Raw genomic sequence first — 20,269 nt, 5'->3', positions numbered from 1 at the left:
CGTGAGCGCACTTGCCTGCCGAAGCCGGCGCACCTCCGCCTGAAGGGCCGCTACCTCAGTCGTGAGGCCCGACGCGGTATGGGCCAAGGAGTCAACCCGGTCATTTGTCTTAGATGGATCTGCTCTAACAAGGTTGACATCGATGAGGACCGCGTCGAGTTTGTGCGCCAAGGTGTCGAATTGTTGGCCCACTGAGGTCTTCATCTCAGCAATGGCGCCCATGACGTCCTGCAAAGTCAGATCCGTAGGCAAATCCGGGGCATCCGGGGGACACTCGGAAGACTTGTGCGATCCGCCGGGAGACCCCTTCGGGAGGGTGTAGCGATCCATACTGTTGACTTGAAGTGCGGTGCCACGCCGGCTCGATTTGGCCTTCAGCCGATCTCCATCCTGCTTCGTGGCCATCGTCGTGTATCTCGCACCCTCACTAGTCACGCAGTGGAGAGCAAGCAATCAAGGCCGAGAGCCCCGGGGGTCACCTCAGGAAGGCGGAGCGGGTCCCCGCAGGCAGGCAGGCAGGGTCCCCCAGCGAGGCAACCACCACACAAAGAAGCGCCGTAATCCCACTCGCGATGACGGCAAGGGGACTCAAAAGCGAAAGTGAAAGTGTGGGGTACGCGACTCGCCAGGCTCGGCCTGCCGTTGTTATTCACTTCGCCACTGGGTCACCCCCAAACTCGAGTCCGGGGTCAGGAGAGAGGCAGGCCGCAAACTTCAGTCGATGGTCACCCCGGCACCCAGGGTCCGATTCAAAAACGGAAAACGAGTACCACCTCGGCTCAGGTTCACCGACACAGTCCCCTCAACCGATTCAGGATGAAGACAGGATAAACGTAGGAGGTCGCGGAGGTCCTCAGGAGCCTCGCACCTACGCGGCCATCTTGGTTGCGCGCTAGGCTCCTCCCCCCGTTTACAGTTTTTGATACTAGAATTGACACCCAGGGTCGATATGTCGTAGTGAGGGCAAGCTCGATGGGGCTCCCATTGTGCTTGGATGTATCAATGTGCCCAACGTAGCGCAGGGTGTATTCCTGGCGCGCTTGTTGACAGTATTAGCGGATTGGTCATTGTTCCTGTGCGTGCTCAGAGGGGATTTTAAGACAGTTTTAGACATGACAATACATCGTTCTCACCCCCCTTTGCTTGGAACTGCCCCCATTTGGCAGACAAAAGCATTGTGACAGTGCATAGATGGATGCGATCTTTTGGATGTATGGCATAGCCACAATTGGGGTATGAGAGAATATTTGTAATGTTCTTACCCCCATCAGTTACATTCCGCCCTTGACAGGTTTCTTTGCTCCTCGCACCCCCAGGCAGACGTCCCAGATGCCACCTATTTGGGAAAGACGGTATACGACCACAGCCCATTGGAAATGGCACTGTCATGGGGCTGAGTTCCAGCCCTGATCCCCACCTGGCGCCTACAGCCCACTCTGCTTGAGAATGCGTTTTTCAGGGACACACTAGCTACTTGCATTGACACTTATTTCTCAGAGAATCCAAGCACGCCCTCCTCTCCACCAGTGGAGTGGGAAGACTTTAAGGTGGTGATCAGGGGCATATCTATTGGAGCAATGGTAGCAAGGTGGTATGGGAACTAATGTAATTGGAGGACAAGCGGGCGTCACTGGAGGGGGCTGCAGCTAATGACACAGGCAGCTGATAGACTACAAGAAGCTAGAGTAACCCATGCTGAACTCCTTGAATGCCACCGTGTCATAGACTAAAAGGCCTACATCCAAAGGACACATATGGATGCAGATAAATCTGGCGCACCTCTGGCCCATCTAACCTGACTGGATCCCTCACCCACACCCTCAATAAATACGCTGACCCACGGGATTTCCACAGCACAACTAGACATTAACGCAGATTTCCATGACTTTTACACACTACTGTATACTGCTCTAGCGCCTCTAGATCTAGAAAAAGTTGCCTTTTTTGTGAAACACGGCACTGCCAAGAGTACCACCAACTGCTGATCAGGAGCCCCTCCGGCCCTCTATTTCAGCAGGCGAGATACGAGGAGTGATTAAAGAGCTAGCCCGTAATAAAACACCAGGTCCGATGGCACCCCAGTCGAATTTTACTCCACGTATGTCACATGATTAGTGCCTCAATTCGAAAAATTATATAATGCCTCGCTTGAGAACGAATCCCTCCCGCCTACCAATAGAGAGGCGTTACTGACTTCACTGCTAAAGCCTGGTAACCCACGGATCTTACTTCATAGAGAGCCCTGTCTTTATTAAATACCGAGTATAAAAGCTTAAGCAAAATACTCCTGCTGCTTCAGGGGTTATTACACACGGATCAATGTGGCTTCATTCCCTGACGTAATACCTCTCAATATCCGTCCTTTGTTCCCACAAATGGATGCGGCTTTAGGGCAGAACCAGTTTGCTAGCTGTGTGTCCCTGGATATTCGCCAGGCTTTGGACACACTAGTTTGGGACTACATGATAGCAGCATTGACCAAATTCGGCATTCCCTCGGCATATATTTGATGAGTGAAATTATTATCTACAGCACCCACGGCCAGTGCTCATACGGGGCCTTGTATTTCTGATACCTGCCAAATTTTGCAAGGGACACGAAAAGGGCTGCCCCCTTTTGACGTTCCTGTTCGTGCTTGCCATCAAGCCTATCACACAACGACTCAGACAGGAGGCTGTTGACTGGGGGTTCCCCATCAGCTGCAAGATCCATTCCGTGTCCCTATATGCCGACGACAAGATACTATACCTTAAAATCCTCCAAGGGAGCCTGGCCAGGACAACCCAGCTACTGACCCAATTTGGGGCATTGTCAGGGTTGCAGGTAAACACAGATAAGTCATCGTGTTTCCCTTCACTGATACATGCACAGAACCCAATCTGCCACTTGTGCCCCCCTCTATACTGGTGGCTACACATACGTTCCGGTATTTAGGGTTCCAAATCTATAGAGATTATTGATATCTTTATTGATTTGGCACTCTTTCTGGTAAAGTGGCTAATAATCAGATGCTGGAAATTCCCAGAGCGCTCCACAACTGATTATTTGGCGGGAGGAGATCATACACTGGGGACAGGCAGAGAGTGGAGCAATACGGCAGGAGGAACGTAGATTGTTTCTTAGAAGACTCATCCCACACGAATGGGACGCCCTTCTAGAAAGGTTCAAGCTACAAGACAAGGCCTTTGAAAAGGAGTAATATGCATGGGGATGTAGCTATACATGCAATAGTTATCTTGCCCACACTAATGCCCTTCCTACGTCCTCTCACACTATTGGCCTAGGTGCGTAGGGCACCTTTCTTTTACACACCACCGCCTGACACGCTTATTGGCCCCTACCTATGGAGCCCCAGTTAAAGTCTGGTACTCCTCTATTACTATAGAGACGTTGCAGCCGCAAGCGCAAGCCGGCGCTTCCACACAGGATTCTAGTTTTTATCTATTGCACTGGGAGTCTCAGATGGGTGATGTTGTCTAGTTGGTTGGGGGGAGGGAGGGTAGAGTTTGTACAGGATAATCTTGTGGCAGTGGTTTTTCTGAACAGAAGCTTGCTAAATGCATATGTGACGTTTCTCATGTGCAATGACTTTTCTGTAATACATTGCCTATTGTGCTTTTCTTAAAGGGATATCAGAGATGTGAATTTCTTAAATTAAATATAGTTTGTGTAAAAAAAAAAAAAAATCAGTGTTCAACATTAGGGATCCAGACAACAGCACAGTTGGGCACTCTGGGCAGGGATACACGTCTTCACCACGCAGAGGACTGTTCTGTCCCAGCAGCATTATTGTTTGGTTTTGAAGCAGAAAGGGATGCCTATTCGTGCATTCTGATCTGCTGGATTGTCTGGTCTGACCAATCCTTCAGGCCCAATACCTGGGAGGGGATACAGCTGTGGCATCTATTCAAACGGTGAGGAACTGCAGATTGAAGAAACCTTTCAGCAGAAAATGTTTCTTGCGTTTGGTGATGATCTTTGTGGTGCTATCCACCTCACCAATCCCGCCCTCCTCCCCGTTCTCAAGGATGTTCATAGGCATATGGTAATTAATAAGGTTTCACTTTAGTATTGTAACATTGCATTATCTTGATTGATCTAAGCTTTATTCACCTGTCTCTTAGGGCTCGGTAGAAAATGGACAAGGAACTGACCTCAGGGCACCGTTGTGCCACTATATGGCTCCAGTGACATAACATTTGTGCTGCAACCAATGCCGAGATGGGGACAGTGCCACCTACTGGTGCAGGAAAGCTATTGGAAAGTTTTCAGATCCAGTCCACCTGGAGATACTGAAAAGGTGAGGAGTCTGCAGGTGGATTGAGCATCCACCATTAAGATCGTTACTGAAAGTGAGTACATTTCTGTTCCCAGTTCAGCCTTTATGCTGTGAGGCCAGTAAAATTACTTATAGATATGCTTTCTCTTTGTGTGTGTGTGTGTGTAGATTTATCATTGTCCGTGTGTACATCATTAGTTTAAACAGAACACTCGCAATTGTTCATTTGTTTAACTGTATAAAAAGTTACAATGAAATTCAGTGTAGTACACACAAAGTAAAAGTAAAATAACACATTGCAAAGCAGAATTTGTTAATTTAAATGCCCTTACCTCTTTTAAAAAGGAGTCCATACACACTCATAGATTGCTTGGCCCCTTACATGCGTAACCCAGTGGTCCTTGCTGGACATTCAAGGCAAGTAAGTGTTCTTGACGCATTTTTCCATAGAAAATAAGGTTTTGAACCGAAGCACTGGTTGGTTTCCAAATCTCTCTTGTTAGAGGAATAAATCATTTTTCACCACACGAAGAGCCATTCATTTACCTATTTTTTTAGTTGGTGTAGGTCTCCGACCTTTTCTGTAATAAGAGCTACTTATGCTCATTGAAAATCACCCTGAGCTACTATTATTAGTGATGTGATTGTGACCACCGAATCCAAAATTGTCAGCAGTGATCACATTAATGCATCAGGCAGGGTTTCCAGCAGGAATGTAAGAAAGGTTTTGGCAATTTGAAATTACTGTACATGGTTAATGCTTAAAAGCCAAAGATGCAATCCCCTTAACACCAAGGTAATAATAGGAGTGGTAAATATCTCCAACTCATATAATAACTCTAAATTAGTTTTGAAAATGCAATAATTTTCCCAAAACATCTGCTTATGAGTTTTGAAAATACACACGTGTTTTGTCTTGAATACATGCGTTTTAATTTTGCTTTACATATAATAATTAAACCACGCAAAACCTTTTATGTTAGTAGGCTGGTCTGCAAACAGCATAACTACTCCCAGGTAGCTGGAGAGCTACTAGTAGCTCACGAGCTACTCGTTGGAGACATCTGGCCCAGCCAGGGCCGGACTGGCCGTAGCGGGCACCGGGTGTTTCCCCGGTGGGCCGTCAGGGTGGGGGCCGGTTTTAAGCCCCTGGGGGGCCTTTTTTGTTACCAGGGGCCGGCAATATCAGCCTCCTGTAACACAATTGACTAAAACGGGCCCTAGCAAACAGCTCGGCTGCACCCCCCTCCCCACTGCTCAGGGGGACCGGCCGAGCAGTTTGCCAGGGCCGGTTTCGGTTCCCAGCCTAGACAAAATGTTTATGTCCCTTTTCTGATCGCTAATCCTTTAACACAGTTTAAATACCTTTGGTCCATTTTGATTTTATATGCAGCTATTAACATTCTAGGGAATGACAAGTCTTTCCTTTAGGTTACTATTAGATTGTATGGATTTGTTAACAAACAACATAATTTAATATACAATGTATTTAAAATGTTCTATGACACAAAAGATCCATTTTGAAATTAGGATACAAAAACATTATTAAAGGTTTTTGAGAAAGAATGACATTCAGATAAAATGTTTTATAAATTGATACAGTGCCCCAACGCTACGCTCAACCGATGATTCCCAAGTTCTTTACTTATTTTTGCAAGAAGAAAATCATTATTAAGTGCCCAAGTACCTATTGAATCTCGCTAGCTAATGTGATGGAGAGAATTTAGAAAAAAACAATGCAAGGTCAGTAACCATGTGTTTGGCCTTTTCTGTAGGTGCTCATCCCAACATTTGCTGTTGGGCAGCTCTCTTGAGTAGCTGCTGATTCCTCAGAGTACTCCTGCATTGTTTGACTTTGGCTCTCTAATAGTTGAGTGGTGAAGCTGTTAAGACTTCCTCAAAAAAGTGAGGATTGTAATCTCTGTTCTAGTATGGTACAAGTTAACAACCCTCGTAATGGTCAGTGTCATGTTGGAACTGCACTTTTAAAGAGTATAGATCTTAATTTATAACGGCAATAGGAAGAACAGTTAAAAGTCGGAAGCGCTAGAAAACACAGAAGGCCTATCGTTTTTTGGGAATGAGATATAACCGCAAATCAATTTGGTAAGGTACCATAATGCAATTAACATTGGGGTCTATGGGGAGTTTAAGGTTTCAAATCTCAGGAACTCACAGTATTCTAGTCTATTAGATGGCTCGTGCTTGTCAGTGATTGGTGACCAATCCTGGGTTCTATAACATGTCTGCCCTTAGTTCTAGATTATCAATGGCAACATAACAATGCAACATCACCATCCCACTACAAAACTCCTAACTCAAAGTAAATCGGGATTTCCTACCCCAAATGTTTATAGTGAACAAACTAGTCTCAAAGTTCCATTGCCCGGTTAACTTCACTATCTAATATCCAGTGTTTGAACACAGGAAGCACCGAATACAGTTCAAGAGCTAATTGTAAGTGGCAGTCCTCAGAGGGCTTGGGCACTCACTTTCAAACTACTAAAATTTAGCAGAGCTCGACATACCAGCACCCATCATTAATTACCCATGTTCAGACCCTGTCCGGCTCACCCTACATACACACAGATGTCATACAAACTATCACACACAATTCAACACTGGCAACAAAGAGACACAGATATTTATGAAGTCAATACAAATTGTATTTTCAGTTCCGATATTGGCTTGTACATTTTAAAACAGTAAAATATTTACTATGGTTCATTTATTTTCTAATATCCATAACTCTGTCAAAGTATGACTTTTTTTAAGCAGGCACGCTCAAGAAATTGCTTTCTAATGAAATTAGACATTTACTATAAACATAATTTTAAAATTGCTATTAAGGGTAATAACTGTTTCTAGTTAAAGACAAGAGAAACCAGGCCCAAAAAGAATGATTTTACAGCACGGAACCCTAACTTTTAAACATTACACTATATAGGTAGAAAGACAGGCAAGTAAGTGATTTTAAGTTTGACAGGATAAACCTCATTTGAAGTTCAAAATAATGAACGTAAAATTGCATATTTATCTATTTTACATATTTTTACTGTGGTAATTGTGGGTCCACAGCAGAAAAAGACAGCATGAGTGGCATCCCGCCATAACACAATTCTCTTTTCTGACTACCTTCACACACCCTTCTCACAAAAGGCAGAAGAAGCCTCAAATCAGTGAGAGATTATAACAGGAACATTGTTCAAGAAACGGCCACAGCCTCCAGCTGCTATTATTTCAAATGAGGAAGAGGAAATGATCAAGGAGTTAATGAAAGAATTTCAGGGTCTTCAATCTTGAAGGACAAGTTTAATGGTTCTTTTCAGGCACCATAAAAATAAACGAGAATCTGGCTGTAGAAATAAGTCCTTGTGATCTATAAGGCTGGCCAAGAGTCACCATGTCACTATAACCGGTACACCCCAAGGTTTCAGCTACTGTATTTCCAGTGATGGACCAGCAGCCTTTGTCCAGGATCTGGTAATAACCAGCCTCACTAAACGTAAAGCTGGTTGATGGTATTCAAAACGCCATCTCATCCTATGCAGCCAATTATTCCGGGGATCACTAGTTCAGGATCATCCAGGATGGAGAATCCCACTCTCTTTGCTATAGTTCCAACTACCCCTTACCAGAAAATGCAGTTTAAAGCAAGCCCACTTAACATGGCTCACCGAGTATCCGACATCGTGCTGCCTCCAGCATTTCCCAGAGAAACTAGTTATTTGTCTCTGAAAAAGTAAAGGTTAATTTCTCAAAGATGCTTTTATCCCTGATGGCAGGAAAATGCAAAGAGGGGTTGATGACCCAGAGTCTCGGTATCACAAATGCTCTCCTAGTTTAAACATTCATATCAAATTGCAGATAAAGGAGGTTAAGGGACTCTGATCGGGAGCACGCCAGCGGGTTCGCCCTCAGCGCTAGTCAAGGACTTCGGCTCCGTACCTGGAGTCATTATGACGTCAGGACACAGCCTGGTGCAGCTTCTCATTGTGACGTCGATGGTGTCGGATCAGGTGGTCATGACGCCACCACAATGCCGGTTGACGACGTAGATCCCATTCATGGTGCATGTCGATACGACGACGCCCGGATGTCGATCGGCACTGGAGGCGACGCTTAAAGCCACTGCAGTTCCTGCACCTTCTCCTTTACAAATTGAGGATGTAACTGGTTATGTTGCTATTTCTCCAGTATTGCAAGAAGTCTATGCAGATACTGGGGATGTCAACAGCTTGGTTGGTCTTGGTCAGCCTCAGGTAGGCGGTTCTTTGGCGACATTTGGTGAAGACAGTAGTCTGCAACCGACTCCTAATTATGACCTGCTTTCTCCACCACGAATGGAGACGAAGGCTAGTGCAGCTTTCACTGAGACTATTACGATAGCTGGCGGAATACTAAAATGATGGCTTCCGTCGTTGACTTTGTCATCTGATCCATTATTATATCTGCTTCGTGATGGTGTCACAGGTGTTGAACCTTTATTACCTTATGGAGAGTTTCTGTACAAAATTCTCCTGGGTACTTGGGCAAGGCCGATGTCAGGTATTTCTGTTGATCGTGCCATTTTGCATTGTCATTGTCCTGCTCCAGACGATCCTGCTTGTCTTTCTCGACACCCTACTGTTAAAGGGTTTGTTGTGCAAACTACTACAGCTTCGCCAAGTTTGGAGGTTTCTCCTTGCTTCCGCCAAGTAGAGTCTAGGTGGTTGGAGATGTGTGACCAGGATATCTTTGCGTCAACTAGTTCAGCCTTGAGGTTGTTGAACACATCTTGTGTTTTAGAAAGGGCCTCTGTGGGACTCTGTCAACCAACTGCTTCCTTCCCTTCCTGAAGGGGTCAGGGCTGAACTCTCTTAGCTTGTGCAGAATGGCCGTGAGATGACAAAATTAAATATTAAATCGGCGATGGATACAACAGATTCTATTGGCAGAGCTATGGCTCGATCAATGTCTCTCCGTAGACATGCTTGGTTACGCGAGTCGAGATTTCCTGATAATGTTCGGGAGAGTTTGAAAGACTTGCTCTTTGATGGAGTCTGTTTATTTGACATCCATACTGATTCTGCGGTACAACGCCTGGCCATTTGTAATTTGACCTTATCAGGTCTTTTGTTTATTTGTTATGTATCCACGTCTGTGGTTGTTATGTTTAAGGATTATTTCCTCCCTCTGCTATGTCTTGTAGTTTCGAAGAGTAAGCACTACTTTTTGAATATGAGATTTGTCTCCGGATTTGACTTTTTTAATCTCCGGTTGGCATTTACAGCTGTGTAGCTGGTTATTTATTCTTTGTTTTACACTGAAGAAGAGCTTGGTCTCTAGAGGTTATACCCCTTATTGGGTATGTGACTTACTCTACGTGGAGTATTGGTTTGCTGTTGTATAGCTCTTCAGAAATACTACTTTTGTAGTCTATTTTTATACTATAGATCTCTCTGATATACAGCTTAGTCCTTATTGGACTTTGTTTTATGTTCTCCTAAGGAATATGGTAGTGAACTAATACCAGCTATTTTCATCTTGTGACACCCTCTCGGGGGGTTCTGTTACATTTACACACTTCTATGGTTTTTCCTTAACCAGTGTATTCAGTTCAGTTTCCTTTCTCTTCTTGAGAGGACTACATATTTATTATAAGTGGCTCAATTCTTTGAAGAGATTGAGCAAGTTGGAGGGTTGCTCTAGTTCAGAGTATACACTGGGCATGCTTTTGGATGCTATTTGCTTGTAAGTTCGTCCTTTAGGGTAAAGGAACAGTGCCTAGTGTAGACATTAATATTTCCTCAAATGCAAGCAATCCCCACCCCTGCTCCACTTTGTGGTGCAGTAAATTGGCAGCAAAAGTGTTGTATCCTGATTGTATTAGTATATGTTTCCCAGCCTAGCTGTCTCCCTGCTGCTCAGAGTGAGAGTTGGTATTGGAATGTTGGTGTGACTTTGATGCATGGAATGCTTGGGCGCCTGTGTGGATGAGTGGTGACAGTTGGAGATGGGCTGAGCAGCAGGCAGGCTGCTCCTGGTGGGGATGGTGTATGAGCTGAAGAGGCTAGAGTATAAGGACCACCAGGCTGAAGAGCAGATGCACATGGAAACCAACCTATTGTACTAGAATGCCATCCTGCAACCTGATCTTAATAAAGGAACTCGAAAAATACAACTCTGCTACCTCTGGTAAGGTACAACATATTTTGGCGACGACCTGGACCAAGACTCGAGCATGCTTCAAGATACAAGATTTCAAGAACATGTCCATGGTATGGACATGATGAACCAGAACCCAAAGAAACCAAGAGAAACAAAGATTCAAGCGTCAATAATGGAGTTCCAGGCAAGCCAGCCCCACCAGTGTCCTTGCCAACGGACATCCCCAGCCTGGACAAGCTCCATTGGACTCTTTAAAATGACTATGATCCATGTGGGTAAGTGGTGTGAGCCTCACTACTACCACATATTATTTGTGGTACATTCTACTTTAATTTGGTTACGGCACACATTGACATTCTCATTCAATTTGGAGCTTTTTGGCAAGTTGTACCACCCTGCTGTAAACTCACAAGTACTTTTTTGGTACTTTCCTCATCAATTTGAATCAACTCGTCTTGTGGTTGCTACAAGCATGCACGTTTAAAACAGCTGTCTAGACAAGGCGTTTTTTATTTTATTGTTTACTTTACATTCATGTGCGTGATCCTGCCACATTGTTCTGCAGAGGCTTACAAAGAGAGTACAGCTTGCTGATATTTGGAACTTAAATTTACGGGAGTCATCTTTAATGGTTATTATTGATATGCACTTAACCATGTCATTGTGTGTGCACTGGATCAGCATGTTTCTGCACTGTGCCATTGCTCTTCTCTCCCCTTACATTTATAGATTGTGTACATGCTTTGGACTGGGACCACTATGTTTCACTGCCATGTTTCAGCATGTTTCACCACTTCTGGCTTTTGTACAGTATTTTTCACAGCGTGATCTCGGTGCTCACAGCAAGTGGGGGCCATCGGAGGTGAGACTGGTTCGTTTTTTTTTTTGGGTGTTTGCCTCTTCATTAAAGTCCTGCCCACTGTGTGCCCGGTTGTAGTGTTCGCATGTATTTGTAATTGTGTCTTTATGTTGTGGAAATATGGATTTTTATGATCAGTTATGTCCCCTATCTTGGACCCCAACGGTTCCATGTGTATGCTACAAGTACATGTATGTTTCCCTCCAGTTCCAGTTATGAAGACGCAAACACATGTGCGTCCACCGTCAACATGTCCTCTATCAGATCCGCCATGAATGGGCCGGATATTCTATTTCTAAGTATGAAAGGCCACCGGCTTTATATGGTCCATTTACTATATTTTACAGTCCAGGCGAGTAGGCCCTGATTCTGCCATCAAGCCTTTTCCTGCCTTCTGCCTCTGAAAGCTCCAGTCTGAGCCCGCATCTGTGACCATGAACTTTGTCTTACTCCCTGCGCGGCTAACGGTGCCTGATCCAGCCTGTCGCATGGCAAAAACTGTATTTCACCTTCGAGATTATCTCCTTCGCTCCTCATCCGATGCATTCCTGTCTAGTAGTTTAGGTAAACATTCTTCCAGCTCCCGTGCAAAGGGCCAAGCCTCGCTGCCCTCATGCAAATAACTCATAGCCCCGTTACCATGGAATATTCCTACCCCCCTCGCATCTAGTGTAGACACTTAGACGCTTGTACACGCACTAATAGTCAGTATAGTCAGTATAGAATAAGATTCTATCCTAAGAGACCTTTCCTTTTGGATAACACAGTTCTTTAAATATAGGATATTAGATATGATTCGGGATTAGGTTGACATAACCCCAGACTTCTGTCTCCACATGTAGAGCTAAATGTCAAGTCCCCTTCACCCTCTAGTTGCACGTCAATCACACGTCATGCAGCTGCGCGCGCATCTCTGCCACATATTTCTGCTGACATTGCAGGATTCTTTTATGGATCCACCCACTTGTAACATCATGTTTAAATGACGTATTTTAGTTACACCCATGTTTAGTTACGTATGTACAGTTTATCTGAGTTATCAGCTGTCACGCCTCTTGCATCTGTTTTACTGTAATGCATTTTCTATAAAACCGCTTAACTGTCAATAATATATGTTCCTTCCTTCCTAAACTTTCGTGGTGATGGAATAGAAGGTCCACAATTCGAATTGTCTTCCTTTGTATAGGAATAAAGCCTTTTAAAACCTCTAATACCACGGATTCTGCCTCTTATATTTACTGAGTTATTCTTGATAGATTTTACCGCATAAAAAATAGTACCGGTAATTAAATTATTTACCACATGATTGGCGCCCGATTAGGGACACTTTCTCATCTCACGCGCCGGAGGTGCGTTGCAGGCCCGGTCTCCTGCCACAGCTGGACGGACAACAACGCGTACCCACAGGATTTCCTGTATCTCCCTCCTGCCGAGCGGGGGTAACTGAGGCTGCGATCAACACCCAGACGAGGCGGTGAGAAGTGCGAAGTATCCCGACCAGAGCCTAGCTGAGAGAGCAAGATCCGAGGTATACAGAGGCCCACCAGGTTCCGAAGTTTCGAGTCCAGTCCAGTCCGGTCCAGTCCAGTTCAGTTCAGTTCCGAGGCCTTCCGTTCCGAGCTACCCGGTGAGTACCATTGCCGGGGAGGCGTTCTGACGTGCACATAGGTTGTGCCGGTCAAGACGGGTTTGGGTACACAAATCCGGTCTGCACTGTTTCAGCAGTGTATCTGTACTGTTTAGCAGTATATCTAGTATGTCTAGTATATAATTCAGAATAATCTAGTTAGTGCCGAGTATTATGTTTAGTGACTAGTTCCTTAAATGGCCATCATTGTTGTTCATTAAATGTTAAATGTGTTAATACGTTCTGCATATTGTGGTGTGAATGACTGTTCATTATTGTGTTTTATTGTATTAAGTGTGTTCAAGATTAGGTACCAGATCAGTTCTCAAACATGCCGCTCTTTTCAAAGTTAAGACAGATCAAAACTAGAAAAGGGGTACTCGAAGAAGCTGTTCCCATTCCTCCTAGGGACACTCCAGGGTACTTCATGTATCATAAACATGGCCTAGACGCCATATTATTTCTTGATTTATGGGTGGACTACACCAAGGAATTACCAGAGAATCAGAGATGGCCCGCAGCTGGGACCTGGGATGCAGATTGCATCATGAAAGTAGAGGAAGAATTATGGAAAAAGAAAGCTAGACAATTGCAGAAAGATGCCATTGAATTATGGCGTAAAGAATCATATAGACGTACAGAGAAAGCACTCAGACAGGAAGAGAAAAGTAAGGAAAATTCAAATAAAGTCCGAGAAAATCTATTAATTGAAGAAGGTGCACGAGTAAAGTCGGAACAAGTAGATAGACAAAGAAATGCCCTTATGAATGGTATGTATCCTCTTCTGGCCGAAGGGTTACCTAAGGCTACTCCGGAGATACCAAAAGACTTGCCACCTCCATTGTTTCCGATAAAAACACATCCTAAAGGGCATCCCAGAACCGCAGAAGATGTTTTCCTTTCCTCTTATTTAGACGACGCAGCTCCCGAGTATGCTAATACTGCACCACATAGACCGCCTGCCGAGGGGGTTCAACGCCAAGACCCTCCGTCTGTACCTCCGCAACAACAACCTCCGACACAAGTTCCGGCAAGCACATCTGTTTCCACAGCTGTACCCACACCTATGGTTGCTATATCACGTTCAACAAATCCTTTCACGCCCAGCACCCCAGACGGTGCTACCGGAGGTACAACAAACATTTTTTCCACGCCGCCCAGAATAAATAAACTTTCCTTTCAAGAATTAGCACATCAACGTACGCCCAAACTAATAACTCCCAACATGCTTAAGGAACTTCTTGTAGATTGTAGATATGACCCTGTGCCCGGCAAAGAGGACGAAATGCTCCTGGCATCATTACGTATCCGACGAGCTGCAATATATTTAGGAAAGTTACCAGGAATGACTACACATTTAGAAAATATATATCATTTTGTCCAGTCAGGGCGAGATTCTGAAAGTATTAACAGAGCCATGGAGTACCAGAAAGTGGAGATACAGGGGGAACTGTTACGTTTCCTCATAAATTGTGTGATCAGAAACCAAGACCGGCCTGGGGTAAATCCGGAGGCAATGCGAATTCTTACCACATGGAGCCGGAATATATCAGATGGGAGACATGATAGACAGTTAAGTATAGTAGCTATGTGCCGAAAGATCCGCAAAGAAATTGAACGAATACACGAAGACAGATTAACGATAGACCAGCCTGAACAAAACGAGGAGGAGGAAGAATTAGAACTGCCCACAGGACAGTTAGAAACCATGGCCTATGTAGGTAGAGGAAGATCTTGTAATAATACTAGATGCCTTACTGATCCGATACGTCCAATACGTCCAGATAATAACAGAATTTTCCAAACACCTATAATAAATATAAGGTCCCCCGAACATTCGTTCCAAGCCGCTGACAAATTACTCCGAGAACGAAGGGGTTATCATATACTCGATTCTATGGACGAACAAGAATTAGCCAGGTCAGCCGTTCACTGGGTTGACAGTCCCGGAAAATATAGTGATGATACACTAGCACACACGTTTTTGAACCTCACCCCAGATGAACAGCGTTTAGCTGGTATCTACATGATTCAACAACTCCTTATATTATATAAAAGCCAACACTCCGATCCTGGTCCCTTACCTGATATATTGACTGAATTACTCACGAATAAATGGAGAGGTTCAGGTACTGAGTTAATTAGAGAAATACTAGAATCCAGAAAGCAGTACATTCTTTTTGTATGCCCAGAACATGTCTCACTGCCCATCAAGGAAAGAACGACGTATTACATGGATAGACAGAATCCCTTACGCGAAGTGCACCCAATAAAGGGTGATGACAATGAGTTTAAACGTGTATTCGTATATACACCCATATCTAAAATAGAATTATTAGAAATGAAGAAAGTGGTACCCAGCCATGACAAAGACCCAGCGGGTTTCCACCGGGAAATTAAAGACATGTTGCTCATGGGAGAGTATACCTATCCCGACATTATGAAAATATTAAAGGTATTAATGCCTGCGGGCATTTACGAAAAACTCAAAGAAAAGGATTGGGAGGTGGGAGACCAAAAGATAGATTGGACAGCGTTAGAAGCCGAAGAAACAGCGCGAGGTCCAGGTTTAGGACTTGGGGCAAAGACTAAAATGTTACCAGGTTTATTAGTACAGGTATTGCCACGTTTATTAACTACGAAAAAGGAAGACTGGGGTGCAATCTCAGCCTGTAAACAAAAGCAAGATGAAGACACTAGTGATTTCTATGCCCGATTCGAAAAATGTTTTGGTATAAATAGTGGAATAAAAGCAAGTAGCGAGTCATATCCACATCTGTTTGTGACAAAATTAGTTGAAAATTCCCTGCCCCAAGTGAAGAATAGAGTATTAAAATTCGAGAGTACCTGGCAAGGTAACACTCCGTCACAAATGTTACAAATGCTACAGTACCATCACAATAGAATTAGAGAGGAACAAGAACATGAACAAAGACGCATGAAAGACACAAAAATGAAAATGCTAGTTTCCCAGACAGTTCCAGCTGACGGTCATAAAAAGGGTATGACACAGTCCAGTGATTCAGCAGGTCCTGTGAAAGGGACATGCAACTATTGTAAACAGCCAGGTCACTATATACACGATTGTCCAGTTTTAAAACGTAATATCGCCACAGGTATAACAAAAGAAAGACCACGGCCACTTAGACAGGATCAGAACGAACACGGAGCCCCGCAGCATGCACAGTCCATGCCCGCTCCACAACAGTCCATGCCAGCTCCACCACCGCAGCCTATCGCTGCCACACAAACAACGACACGACAGATGTACCAGACCGCACAGTATGACTATCCTGATTATCAACGATACTCATGAAACAGCCTAGAGAGGGAAGTTGGTTTACCCCTTATCAAGGTCCCTGTAGATCAAGAAGGACCTTATGTACACAGTGAACTATTAGGCCAGGATAGAAAATTTTTACTTGATACAGGGGCAAGCCGAACGACAATAAAACGTAGTGAAGTTCCAGGGGCACCCCTCTCAGGCTCACAGAATATTTCCCTTGGTTTTTCAGGAAAACCTATCATTAACGAAGTGTCACAGCCTCTTCCACTTACGATTGGTCCCTTGACACGAACTACAGATCTATTGCTTACTAAATCATGTCCAGAAAACCTGTTAGGTATAAAAACGTTGAAAGCTCTAGGAGCTATAATATGTTGTTCTCCGGAAGGAGTAAGATTGTTTTTACGTGATTTCAAAGGGCACTATGTGTCCCGAGACATGGATCACCGACTGCAGACTTTACCCACACATTTATGGGCACAAGGCCCTACAGATGTTGGTTGCATGAACATTACACCATATCGAGTCACACTAAAGACAGGAGTGGTACTACCACGAATGCGACAATACAAGTTACCCCCAGATGCTGTAGTGGCTTTACTGCAAATCATTGACGAGCTTATTACCCAAGGAGTGGTTGTGGAAACCGACTCCAATGTATGTAATTCCCCGATAATTCCGATTCTTAAACGAACTGATCCAAAAGCCCCGCCAGTATATCGATTGGTTATTGATCTGCGCGAATTAAATAAATGCATTGTACCACAATACCCCGTAGTCCCAGACATTTCTTCATTACTGACAGCCATTGATTCCGAAGCAACATTCTTTACTGTAATTGATCTCAAGAATGCCTTTTTCAGCGTCCCAATAGATCCGGAAAGCCAATACTTGTTCGGATTTAGTTTAAATGGACGAAGCTTTAAATTCACACGCGCACCTCAAGGATTCACAGAAAGCCCCAGCATCTATAGCCAAGCACTGAAACGAGAACTTGACAGTATCCACATGTCAGTTAACACTGCATTGCTTCAGTATGTCGATGATCTGTTGATCACCGCTCGAAGCGAACCTGAATGTGAAAAAGCTTCACTGACGGTTTTACAATTTTTGGCAGAAAAGGGGCACAAGGTGTCCCCTTCTAAGCTGCAATTCTGTGTCCAGCGAGTTGTTTACCTTGGGCACTCGCTGTCCAAGGAGGGAAGGCAGCTTACACCAGATCGCATCCAGTTAATTGCTAACATGCCAATACCCAAGACACAAAAGGAGGTGCGGGCTTTTATAGGTCTCACTTCATACTGTAGGCAGTGGATCCCTCAATATGCATTTCTAGCAAAACCACTCATCCAGTTGACAACACAGGAGGCAGCCACATCGACTGTCCTCCCTTGGACTCCAGAACATACACACGCCTTTGAAAGCTTAAAGAAAGCTTTATGCCAAGCACCAGTCCTAGCAACACCATGTTACAGTAAACAGTTTACACTCTTCGTTACAGAACGCGAAGGTACTGCTTTGTCAGTACTCACTCAGGAACAAGCAGGATCACATAAACCATGTGCTTATTTCTCTAGTACATTAGATCCAGTAGCTCAGGCACTTCCCGCGTGCCTGAAATCAGTGGCAGCAACAGCTTTAGCAATCAGACAAAGCGATGCCATAGTATTAGGACATCCATTGACAGTACAAGTACCACATGCAGTAGAGGTTCTTGTGAACCGAACGCAAACACAACACTTGACTATAGCAAGACTTACCGGCTATGAATTGACATTGTTTCAGCCACACATAGAAATCAGACGTTGTAGTACATTGAATCCTGCTACACTTTTGCCAGTAAACGGAACAGACCCGCTAGCACATGATTGTATTGAAGTTATTACTATTACGACGAAACCCAGACAAGACTTGACAGATGTCCCATTGTCAGATCCAGACCTGACGTTGTATGTAGATGGTTCATGTATGAGAACAAGTATAGGAGAGTTAGTGGCCGCGTATGCAGTCACAACAGACACTGAAGTCATTGAAACAAATTGCATAAATACCTTGTCAGCTCAAGCAGCAGAGCTCACTGCTCTGACACAAGCCTGTATCCAAGCTACAAATAAGAAAGTCAACATATACACTGACTCACGTTATGCATTCGGAGTTGTACATGACTTCGGCGTGCTGTGGCGAGAGAGAGGTTATTTAACTTCTCACGGTGCCCACATTCAGCACGGACCTCTTATTCATGCCTTATTAGATGCAATACATCTACCCACTGCAATATCGATTATGAAATGCAAAGCTCATACGAAAGTTACTGATATCATTTCCCAAGGCAATGATCTAGCTGACAGAACAGCTAAACAGACTGCTCAAACTTACACATCTGACATGACAAAGACAATAGTTCCAACACCAACACATTGCATGACGGTTAAGGATCCCGCTCTTGACGTAATTGACATACAGACACATGCTACACCAGATGAAATAAAGAAATGGACTGAATTAGGAGGGATCCAAACGGACCAAGGATGGATGACGAAGGAAAAATCTGTATGGTTTCTTCCTGACTCTATGGTTCAAGTTATCATAAATACAATACATAGTCCGGCGCACCTAGGAGAAAAAGCTATGCTAGACAGCATTCAACACATTTGGTTCAACAAACATTTACGAGCAGCAGCTAAACAAAAAGTCCGTACCTGTATGATCTGTTGTCAGTTTAATCCAGGTAAAAGCATTCCCGTAGAACAGGGTGGATTTCATCCTCCTGATCACCCTTTTGAAGTCCTCCAGATGGATTATATCCAGATGGAACGATGTCGAGGATTCAAATATGTTCTCGTAGTTGTCTGTGCTCTTTCCCGTTGGACCGAAGCCTACCCAGTTTCAGATTACACTGCCCCGACTACTGCCAAACAGTTAGTTCGAGAATTCTTCCCACGGTACGGTTTACCACGTGTTGTCTACTCAGATAACGGCCAGCCGTTCTCATCCGAACTAATGAAACACGTTTCACTTTTGCTAGGCTATCAATGGAAGTTTCACTGTGTCAGACACCCCGAGGCAGCAGGTCTCGTGGAACGACATAATCAAACTCTGAAAATTAGATTGTCCAAAATATGTAGAGAGAAAGGTGTCGATTGGGTAGTAGCCTTACCAGTTGCACTCTTTTACATGAGAATGGTAGCGCACTCTCGAACAGGGCTATCCCCTTATGAGGTGATCTTTGGCAGACCACCAAATATGTGGGGGACGCCTATACCCCGTAAAATAACTGATGTTGACTGTAATATGCTGACAGATTACCTGGCTTCCTTGATGTCTGCACTACAATCTTGTCGTTCACAGGTAGCTGCAGCCTTTCCTGACAACACCGAGGTGAAACCCCATGACGTGGTCCCCGGGGACCTGGTGTTAGTGCGAAATTTTGACCGGAAGACTCAGCTGGACCCCAGGTGGAAATCGCCTCAACTTGTACTGCTCACCACGAGGACAGCTGTGAAGATCGAAGGTCGCAAGGGCTGGTTACATTCCAGTCATATCAAGAAATTTCATGGACTACCGTCAGATGTAAACGTCACACCTCGCGTGTCTTCACCGATTGACTCAAAGCTTCCTTTGGTTGAACCAAGCGACAAGGAACTATACAAACTAAAATTACGGTCTAACAAGTCAGACAATTTGATTGTTTAAGTCCTCTCCAAGGTGAATCGGTTGAATTTGTCTCTGACATGTATCCTCTGGACCGGAATAGAGAAAGAAATAATCAAATGCTGCTCAAGAAGCAAGCGTATTGTAAATCATTTCGTAGTCATTGTACAGTAACATTATTAATTTTGTTTTTTCTAAGTCTTTTGATCATCATTGTCAGCATCCTATTGCACATGTATTACCCTATTCCTAAGCATGCTTATAATATAACTGCAGAACATTCTTTTAGCGAATTTCCTCCGCATGAATTGTCCTATAGATTTGCGCTGCGCAACAACACTTTTATTAGTATGTTACATCATTCCCATCAAACCAGCAATGCCACAAATTGTTGGATATGTGGCCGACTCCCTCCCTATC

Source organism: Triturus cristatus, chromosome 12, assembly GCF_964204655.1.
Source record: "Triturus cristatus chromosome 12, aTriCri1.1, whole genome shotgun sequence".
In the NCBI taxonomy this organism is placed as follows: domain Eukaryota; kingdom Metazoa; phylum Chordata; class Amphibia; order Caudata; family Salamandridae; genus Triturus; species Triturus cristatus.
This window is presented reverse-complemented; position numbering follows the sequence as displayed.